The sequence below is a fragment of the Amblyraja radiata genome, chromosome 41 (assembly GCF_010909765.2).
Source record: "Amblyraja radiata isolate CabotCenter1 chromosome 41, sAmbRad1.1.pri, whole genome shotgun sequence".
NCBI lineage: Eukaryota > Metazoa > Chordata > Chondrichthyes > Rajiformes > Rajidae > Amblyraja > Amblyraja radiata.
In genome coordinates this window covers 10565093-10575475 of record NC_045996.1, presented here as the reverse complement: position 1 = coordinate 10575475, position 10383 = coordinate 10565093, and positions in this window count along the sequence as shown.

The window sequence follows — 10383 nt, the reverse complement described above, 5'->3', positions numbered from 1 at the left end:
ATTCGGCGCCGCCGCCCGCAGCTGGCCGCTCCTCAAACCCGCAGCTCCGTGATGTTGTACTCGGCGGTCTTCAGCTCACCGGAGCTCCAGCACGGCGACCCAGGCAAGGCATCGCCCGCTCCACGATAGCGCTCCAGCGCTGTGCCGCTGCCGAAGCCGTGGTTCTGGGCAGTGCCCGACAGGAAACGCCGCTCCAGGCCCGCTGGTAGGCCGCGAGGACGGGTCGAAGCTGCAGCCCGGAGAAAAGCTGCCTCTCCGACCAGGTAGGGACCCTGAAAGGTAGTTTCCCCCTTCCCCCCCCCCCACCCCCCACATATAAAAGTCTAGAACTCCAGAAACAAAAACACTTTAACTAACTAAAAAAAAAAAAAAAAGATGAAAAGACAGACAGCTGCAGGTAAACCATAATGATTGGTTAATAGTTTGCTACTCCTTTTGTACTATCCTTGTCTTTTACCTATATAATGTGTTACATTTATGCCAAAGTCAGTAGTTCTTTCGACCTGCTCCAGAGTTTCTAACTCTGTGTTGGAAGGTTTAAAGAATTATCCAGTGCTGTCAGAATAAAGAATTGATTTTAGCAGCAATGGTTTGAATCAAGTTTTCTTGAATTAGACTGGCAAAAATAACTCATTTTAACATTTGGCGACGAGGATGGGATTCAGACGGTTCACCGACAACACGAGGAACGAAAATAAGCGTCAAACTGCGCACTGATTGGATCAGAGGAATTGGCCAAGCAGAAGTGAGTAGTTAAACACCACTCTGTTTTCCTCTTCTCCGTATATCGCTACGTAGTCGACCCTTCATTCTTGTGTTGAACGGGATCCTGACAGAATCAGGTCAGTCTAACAAACCTTGTTGATTGGTAAGATAGACTTTTGAACAGACTCGTCCATTGGGAATGGGGAGACTTAGTCATTGGGAATGATTCATTGGGAATGATCAATGGTAAATGATGGCTGAACTGGATAAATTTATCCTGACAATTTGGAATAGCAGGAGATAGTTAAAGATTTGGAAACAGGGTCGGCTAAACACTGACAGTGCTAAATTAATCTCGACCATTTGGAATGGTGCGAAGTAATTAAAAACAATTGAATTCGGATCCAGTGAAAAGCCATGGATGCTAAATAAGAAATAGTATAACGTTAACGTCATTATTATATTGTTGTAAGAATAAAGTATAAGAATATTAATACTGTGTATGGAATAAGTGCTTGTGAATATAGTAGTAATAAATTGATTGAATTATGGCGAAATTGGCGTGAGGAGGAATTAGATATAAATTTAATGTTGAGGTATTGAGACGAGAGTGTGCACACAAAAGGAATAAACGACAGGAGAAAGAGAGAGAGAAGGAAAAAGGTTAAAAAAAAAAGGGACTGCACAGTTTAAATGGTTGGCCTTCAATTAGCAGAGGGAGACGAAAGGGAGGCATGGGAAAATCAGAAAAGTCTGAGCCCCAGTCAGTGGTGACAGGAATTTAACCAAATTTACCTAGGACAGAATCAGAAATCGATAGTGCACCAAGCCCAGGCACCAAAAAAAAAAAAAAAAAGGAGAAGCCCCAGTTTAGACTCTGTAGCATGCCATACATGGTTAAAGCCCCAGAGACATAGGAAATCGCCTTGCCGATGAGGCGGCTAAGAAAGCTTTTAGGAGTCACCAAATTGTTGGGCCCCACATGATGAGGCAGACTAAAAATTATACTAGGAATAAGTCTCCCTCGAAAAAAGGAATGCCAACCATCCAAGAAGTACTTCAAATACAGGAGGACGCTCCTGCAAAGGTAAAACAGCTGTGACAGGACCAGGGTTGTCTGTACGATCCTGTCACTAGCTTATGGGTTACGCCTGCCAGACAGACTTGCATGTCTGACGAGCTTGCGTTGTGGGTTATTGAATTTGTACACTTTGCAACTCATTGTGGGACCAAGGCTGTAAGTGATATGCTTTTAGAGACCTGGTGGCATCTGAAACTTCTGACTTGTCCCAGCGTATCAGCCAGCGATGTCTGATTTGCTAGCAGCATAATCCAGGTAAAGGCTTGCCCTGTGAACCAGTTAAGACTCCTTTACCAGCAGGTCCCTTTGAGACCTTTCAAATGGACTACATTGAGTTGGAAAGATGTCAGTGTTATAAGTATGTTTTTGTAATTATTTATGTTTTTAGTAAATGAATAATTAGTGTAAACGTCTCTCATGTGGGTGGTAGCATTATGTTTTTGAATGAATGCTGAAGTTAAGTCTTTTATTTGTTGTAAATCACATGTTATAAGTGTAGGTGTGTGTCCCTTTAAAAAAACTGTAAGCAGGGGGGTGAAGTTTTTTACAGCTACCCTCGGCTGTGAGGTTAATAATAAATCAATGGAGCCAGGGAAGAAGGCAACTGATTGATAATGGGTTAGTCATGAGTTAAAGTGATCTTTTGCTAAATCACTGGAATATAACATCTTTGATCACTCCTGTTTGACAGAAAAATTGAAAGTTTGTTGGGTTTATTTTAATCCGTCGTATTTTACCTGTTTTTAAGATGCAAATAGTATTATGTGACAATCCAGCTGAGATTTCAAAGTGGATTGATTGGATTGTTTGCTGAAATTTTCAGAAACAGACAGTGTATTGGATAGTATGGAGAACTATAGAAGATGGGCAGAATAAGAATACAGACCACTCCATCTGGTACAGCAAGAATAACGCCTGCGGAAATCCTATGTATTAACTCTAACCTGTGCTTTGCGAACTACTTATTTACAGGTCAGGGTTGCATATGGTGTGGCACCAGCACTCAAAGTTCCATCTAATACTGAGCCAGGTTGCTATGTGTAGCAATGTTACAAAATTTTGAGATTTAAAAAATCAAGTCTGTAATTTATCCCATCAGATAAAGCATAAAAAGAAGTTTAATTTGACACCTAATTCACTTTCATATCTCATGTATTTAAAAAGTTATGGCCATTTTCATACTCGGAAATTAGCATCTTGTTCCCTATTGATTTTCTATGGACGTAACAAAAAAGCTGTGATCGTGGACAGTCAAAAGCCCATAACTTTCTTAAAAATTAAGAGAACTGAATGAAATTTTCAGTTATCATAGATTGAACCATTCTGAAACAAATATAAAATAATCTTACTTGGATGACCTGAAATTAAAGCATATAATTAGTTAGTTACCCAAGTGTAGCTAATTTCAAACTTCAATTACTAGATCTAAACATCTATCCATTTCTTAATAAATGATTAACATTTTTAAATAGCCTAAGTGTGCAAATAATATTCATAAATAATTCACAATAAAACATGATTTTTAAATCTCATTTACATTAATTTATAGGCCAAATGGACGGAAATTAGTGTTCAATTGCTGTAAATTAAAGCCCATTTTAAATCAGCTTTCTAGTGGGATCCTGTGAACGCGCTGGTTTAGAACGTTCACATTGCGGTAGATTTGTGCCCTCAAATGCCCAGAAAAATACTGCGGGATATAATGGGCTCAAAATGAGCTTCTCGCAATATTAAACTTTGTATAAAGGGATCTTAAGAAGCCCTTTTTAATGTAAAAATAAGCTACATACCTTCTGTGGTTTGCTCTATGGGACCCTGACGGCTGTCGGTGGTCGCGGGTTTAGAGGTTGATTTTTAAACTACTATAACTATTATACGAGGCCTTTAAAACTAATAATAGCTTTTGCGACGGGGTCTTCCAGCAATTTTTCGTTAATAATTAACTAGGCTGAACATCTTCGATTTGAACAGCCTAGAGAAAATCGCGTTTTAAACCCGCCCCCCTCTAAACGGCGCCAAAATCGCGCACACCCGCAGCGACAGATTTTCAGCGACGCTTCAGGTAGGCTTTGCAACATACCTACTATGTGCTGATCAGGAACTGGATGCGTAAGCACTTGGACCCACATTGGGATGGTCCCTTCTAGGTCATCCTCACCACTCCGACCGCTGCCAAGGTCGAGGGTCGTGCTGCATGGGTTCAACTGCACCACTGCAAATTGATTGGGGAGCCCAATCAAAAGGGGGGGAAGAAGAGTAATTTTATTTTCAACTCAAGAGTTTTTTAGTTTTTACATTTCTGCTTTGCTTGGAAGTTGTATCATTATAAGTTTAGTTGTATCATTATAAGTTTAGTTTTGAATCTTAATAAGTTTAGTTTTTGAATCCTTATTTTGCCATATGGTTACGAATATGAGACTGATTACTGGACTGACTGACTGAAGGACGTTTAAATTGAGTGAATAGTTGTTTAAGCTAATTAAGTAAGAAATTAGCTTTTTGTGAGCCTTTGCTTATTCCAGATAAATTAAAATGAGGCGATTCATCCTGCTCTGCATCCTGATGCTACAACAGATGGAGGGAAATGAAGGAAAAATTTGACGATGTGTCCTGGGACAATTAAGCAGAATCTTTCACCTCTGCAAAGGAGATGTGGTACAGTGCAATGGCCCGGATGCCTTTGGAATCTGAAATGTCACCAAGATTGACTATTGCAATGGGATACTGCGTCAGCCCGATCGGCAGGTAGACTTAGATAACCGACACCTGTGGGAATTACCCTGTTAGTTTCGAGGGTGCAAGTTTGACTTTTTCTGCAGACGGAATCCCTTGGAAGAAAACTCGGCAAAGGGACATTTGTATGATGGACTATGCTATCGAGAAGCATTAGAGGTATACCTTTGGTTACAGAAGAAAGGACATGAGCAAAAGAGACAGTAAAAACGGGCATTGGAAGAAAGAGAGTCTATCATGTTTGGACAAGCCCATAATGAATTATTTGGTAAAGGACAAACTGTGTGTGACCCTGCTATGAAATCAGTCAATAGCCTATTTGCAGTGTCTCCAGAAGGGAGGAGGACTGAACGGTTAGTAATATGTCAACTGTTAGTAACTGTCACCATCCCTTATGATGAGACCTTAGCCCCACCGGCTAACTGTTTGCCACTACCTCGTGACAATGAGCATTCTTACCCGGGTTGTGAGGCTACGCAATGTACAATTTTGGTCGCCTAATTATAGGAAGGATGTCAACAAAATAGAGAGAGTACAGAGGAGATTTACTAGAATGTTGCCTGGGTTTCAGCAACTAAGTTACAGAGAAAGGTTGAACAATTTAGGTCTTTATTCTTTGGAGCGCAGAAGGTTAAGGGGGGACTTGACAGAGGTCTTTAAAATGATGAGAGGGATAGACAGAGTTGACGTGGATAAGCTTTTCCCATTGAGAGTAGGGAAAATTCAAACAAGAGGGCAAGACTTGAGAATTAAGGGACAGAAGTTTAGGGGTAACATGAGGGGGACTCAGAGAGTGGTAGCTGTGTGGAATGAGCTTCCAGTGGAAGTGGTGGAGGCAGGTTCGATTTTATCATTTAAAGATAAATTGGATAGGTATATGGACGGGAAAGGAATGGAGGGTTATGGTCTGAGTGCAGTTAGATGGGACTAGGAGGGCTGATATGGCCTGTTCCCGTGCTGTAATTGTTATATGGTTATAGAATTGGATCATTGGTATGGCCATGTGAGCAGCAATAGTGGTTTTGTGTTTGTTCGTGGGAATTGTTATTGTTAGATTATTAGTGCTAGACTAATGACAGCCTTGGGTAATGTGGAAACTGGTGAGAAAATATTATTGCAACATCTAGAAGAAGAAGAAATTCCAATGTTGAAGGATGAGGATGTTGAAAGGATGGTAAATGCGCAGGTTGAAAAAGAATTGTTAGAAGATAAATGTATTAGAATGAATAAATTGGAGATGGACTAGTGGTATGAAGCCTAGAATAGTTGAGCACCCTAAGGGCTAGGGTATGAAGCACAGCCGAGAAGTAGGGAACAGCATTGGTGTCAACAAGCCAACCTGTCGACCTAAGTGGTCCGGGTTTTGGGGGCTATAAAGCATCTGAGGTTAGGAATAAACTTGGATGACTAATAAGCCAATGCTGATGAATCTATGCTGTGTTATTATCCTATTAGTGGTCATAATATGACCAGAAGAGGGAATGATGAAATATATAATAAAATTGCTCAAATGATAAGTTCTTAAGGAACTTGTGTTAAGTTGCAAGAGGAGAGCTTGGAGTTGGGGCTTTCAGAAATACATGCCTCCACAAAGAAATAAAGAACAAAGAACACACACACAGGAGAACAGATGGCTTATCATAACATGGAAAGGTTGATCTGAATAGGCATATCTATATTTATTGCTTTGAAGCAATAATCATGCTGTGAGAAGTCGTAGTGGTTTAGGTTGGTGTTTATAATAGAGGTTGTTAATGGGCTTTCTCCATGACATGGGCACCATCCTTCTTCCTTTGTGACACATCTCAGAGTTTGGGTGTGTCATTTAAGGCGATTTATGGTTGCCTTTGTTGGATTGTAGGCACCAAGGGTAGATACTAGTCTGTGAGATGGTTTGTGCTGTTTAAATGTGTTTATGTTGGGATAAGAGATAAGGCATAGGTGATGGTTGTGTGACATTTGCTAAAGGATTTCTTATGGTTACCAGAAACTGAGAAAGTAACTCTGTTTTGATAATCTTTCATTTGTTGTGAGGAATGCTTTTAGTGAAGAGGCTTTTACATTATTTTCTTCCAGAGATAGAAGGGGGAGGTTGTAATACAAAATGAAATTAGACCCGAGCTTGGGACGAAGCAATCAAGACAATTAGTGGCCTTTATGTGGCTGGAGTTGGGAATTGTGTGATTAGCAATAACTTAAGTCTTTACCACTTTGTAAGAATGGGACAAAACTCAACTTTAATCTTTGTAATCCATAAGTAACTGTATTTTAACTATGTGGTTGTAAGGAAATTAATTGTGAAGTGTATTGTGTTTAATGACAATTGTAAGTATTAGACTTTGTTTAAATCGGAAGTTTTAGAAATAACTTTCTTTTCCAAAAGTGAAAATATGTTTTGTATGTATGTGTTGTGTGATTGCTATATTATGTGTATATTCTGAAAAGTATTCTGTGAGAATTAGTTTTATATCTGTGGTTTTACTTTATTGAAATAAAATGATTTTGAGCAAAGAGGTTGAAGAAACCACAGAGGGGCAGAAGGTTGTAAAGGGGCTGGAAAAGGGAAAATCATGTGACTGTATGTGTTGTCAATCAATGGAAAGGATTTAGTTTATTGGTTAATGCAAATAAGTTAAATGTATGGTAAACCATAATGATTGATTAATAGTTTGCTACTCCTTTTGTACTATCCTTGTCTTTTACCTATATAATGTGTTACATTTATGCCAAAGTCAGTAGTTCTTTAGACCTGCTCCAGAGTTTCTAACTCTGTGTTGGAAGGTTTAAAGAATTATCCAGCGCTGTCAGAATAAAGAATTGATTTTAGCAGCAATGGTTTGAATCAAGTTTTCTTGATTTAGACTGGCAAAAAGAACTCATTTTAACAAAGGTCAACGTCACTTTTGCATTGGTACATGAACCAACGCCATTGATTCCCAGCAGGTTGGCTTTGGCTGGTCCTAGTGCACCAGAGTAGTTTGCAGGTCCAGCTGTAGTTTATAGTGACCCAGTGTATTAGTATCATGCAGTTCTATATTAGTTATTATATGCAGTGGGTGCCAACCTGATCGCCACTCGGTTCCCAGTTTGATGCTGTTAGTGTTGGGCAAGAGGCCAACCATTCCCTAGTTTTCCTCTACCCTTGATAATTAACATGACGAGACACTCAATGTAAAGTTGAACCACAACATGTACCTCTCTGGGCAACCTGGCAGGTTATAGACACATGATGCAACAAAGCTGGGCAGTCTGTAACACCAAGATGAAAATCAGTCCCAAGTTCAATCCATTATCTGTGTTGTGTCTTAAACGTGGGTATAATTCATGTAAGTCAGTGATACGCAACACTTGTGGGGCTGCCCAGAACTGTGGTCGAAATCTGGACATCCATTTAGACACCAGCTTATCCACTTGCTGCCCCACCATCAAGATTATATGAACAGGAAAAGACAGGTAGACACAAAATGCTGGAGTTCAAAGGTTATTTTATTAGTCACATACACCTAGGTGTAGTGAAATGCTTCTTGCCATGCAGCACATAAAGAAAGAATACAGACATTACAGTAATAAAGAAATTTGAACATAAAAACATCCCCCCACAATGGTTCCCATTATGAGGGAAGGCACAAAGTCCAGTCCCCATCCAATGTCCACCCATAGTCGGGCCTATTGGGGCCTCCACAGTTGCCTTTACGGAGGCCCGATGTTCCAGGCCGTTCTCGCCGGGTGATGGTGCTCCGGCGTCGGGAGAATCCTCTCAGCGGCATGGGAACCCTGGAATGGCTGCTTTCCCTTACCGGTGACCGCAGCTTGCAAAGCCGACAAGGCCACGCCGGATGGCGCTCCACCACTGGTGATCTCGCTGAGAGATCCCAGGCTCCCGATGTAAAGTTCAGCGCCGCCACCCGCAGCTCCGCGATGTTTTTATCGCGGTCTTCAGCTCACCGGAGCTCCAGCGCGGCGACCCGGGCAAGGCATCGCCCGCTCCGCAATAGCGCTCCAGCGCTGTGCCGCCGCCGAAGCCGAGGTTCTGGGCAGTCCCCTCAGGAAACGCTGCTCCAGGCCCGCTGGTAGGCCGCGAGGACGGGTCGAAAGTGCAGCCCGGAGAAAAGCTGCCTCTCCGACCAGGTAGGGACCCTGAAAAGTAGTTTCGCCCATCCTCCCCCCCACCCCCCACATAAAAAAGACTAGAACTCCAAAAACAAAACACTAAAACTCACTAAAAATAAAAAAAAGAGTGAAAGACGAACAGCTGCAGACGAAAAGAGTGAAAGACAGCAGCCGTACCACACAGGACGGCGCCCCCTAACTCAGCGGTTGAGGCTGCATCTATGGAGAGAAGGAATGGGCGATGTTTTCAGGTTGAGACCCTTCTTCAGTCTTAGTCTGAAGAAGGGTATCGACCCGAAACATCGCCCATTCCTTCTCTCCATAGATGCTGCCTCACCCGCTGAGTTACTCCATCATTTTGTGTCTACCTTTGATTTTACCAGCATCTGCAGTTCCTTCTTACACAGGAAAAGACAGTGTTCAGCTCTGTGCTAAAATAGGTCCAATCTAATCTCCCTGGCCTTTCCACAAAAGCGGAGACCTTGATTTCATGATGCAGGTGTGATGATTCTCAAATTGATACCTTGCATTTAATTCAGATGTGTAGAATGCGATATTACTGTATAAAACATTACAGCGTTGGCGATCAATTTCCTTCTGCTGGCATTCAAAATTAAGTTTAATTAGCAGTGCTTGTGTATTAGTTGCTGAAAAGATGCATCCTGGCAGAGACAGAGACTGGCCTTGTAAGAAGAATTCACCCTTTCACCTGATTTATCTGTTGTTAAACTATATCAAAGCAATTAACATTCCCTAACTGGATTAGTAACGCTCCCTAACTGGATCCATAATCATAATTGCTCGCTGAAACAAGATTACTAAGAAATGTACACATAAAATATTATTTATATCTTGCTCGTTGAATACGTTTTATATGATTGCAAAAAAACAACCTGCTTTATTGGTTTTCTTGCAGGGAGGTAAAACAGCCCAGATCATTCAGGAGGGACAAAAGCATCTGGAATTGGAAGGTGCGGGTGACACAGGGCCCTTAGTAGGAAATAGAGTCATGCAGCGCAACAACTGCCCCTGCAGCCCAATTCATCCATGCCAAGACTGTGCATGAGTTTGCATTCACCCTATCTATTCCCCCTCATAATTTTACACACCTGCAAGATCAACCCAACTATCTACACTCCAAGGAATAAAGTCCTAGCCTGACTAATATCTTCCTATAGCTCAGGTCCTCATATCCTGGCTATTTTCTTGTAAACCTTTGCTGAATACTTTCCAGTTCAGGCCAAAGGCTTTTCTGACAAGAGATTTAAGTGATATCCCACAAAGACAAAACTCTCTGGCTGTTGCCTTGTGTTCTCAGCCAGGGGAAAGTTCTGTATGATTCTAAGGTCCAACAAAACTGAACTCAGTGCAATGGTTACAGTAAATGCTGTTGAATTCCCCACTAAATATTTAATTAACTCAGTCCCTACAGAGTAGAAGGGGACTGGGACTTGTTTTTGTTATCTTTGAGAGATCATTTTGGTGAGTTTGCAAGCCATTACCTCATTACAGGAAACAGACCTAATGATGAATAGGACAGTCAAAGAGGGTATAGACTAAAGATAAGAGGAGAGAAATTTAAAGGTGATCTGAGAGACATGTTTTTTCACAGAGGATCGGTGATTACCTGGAATGAGCTGCCAGAGCAGTTAGTAGCGGTAGATGCAATTACAATGTTTAAGAGAAATTTGGACAGGAAAGTTGAGGATTATGAGCCTAGTGGAGGTAAATAGAATTAGCATAGATAGGCATCA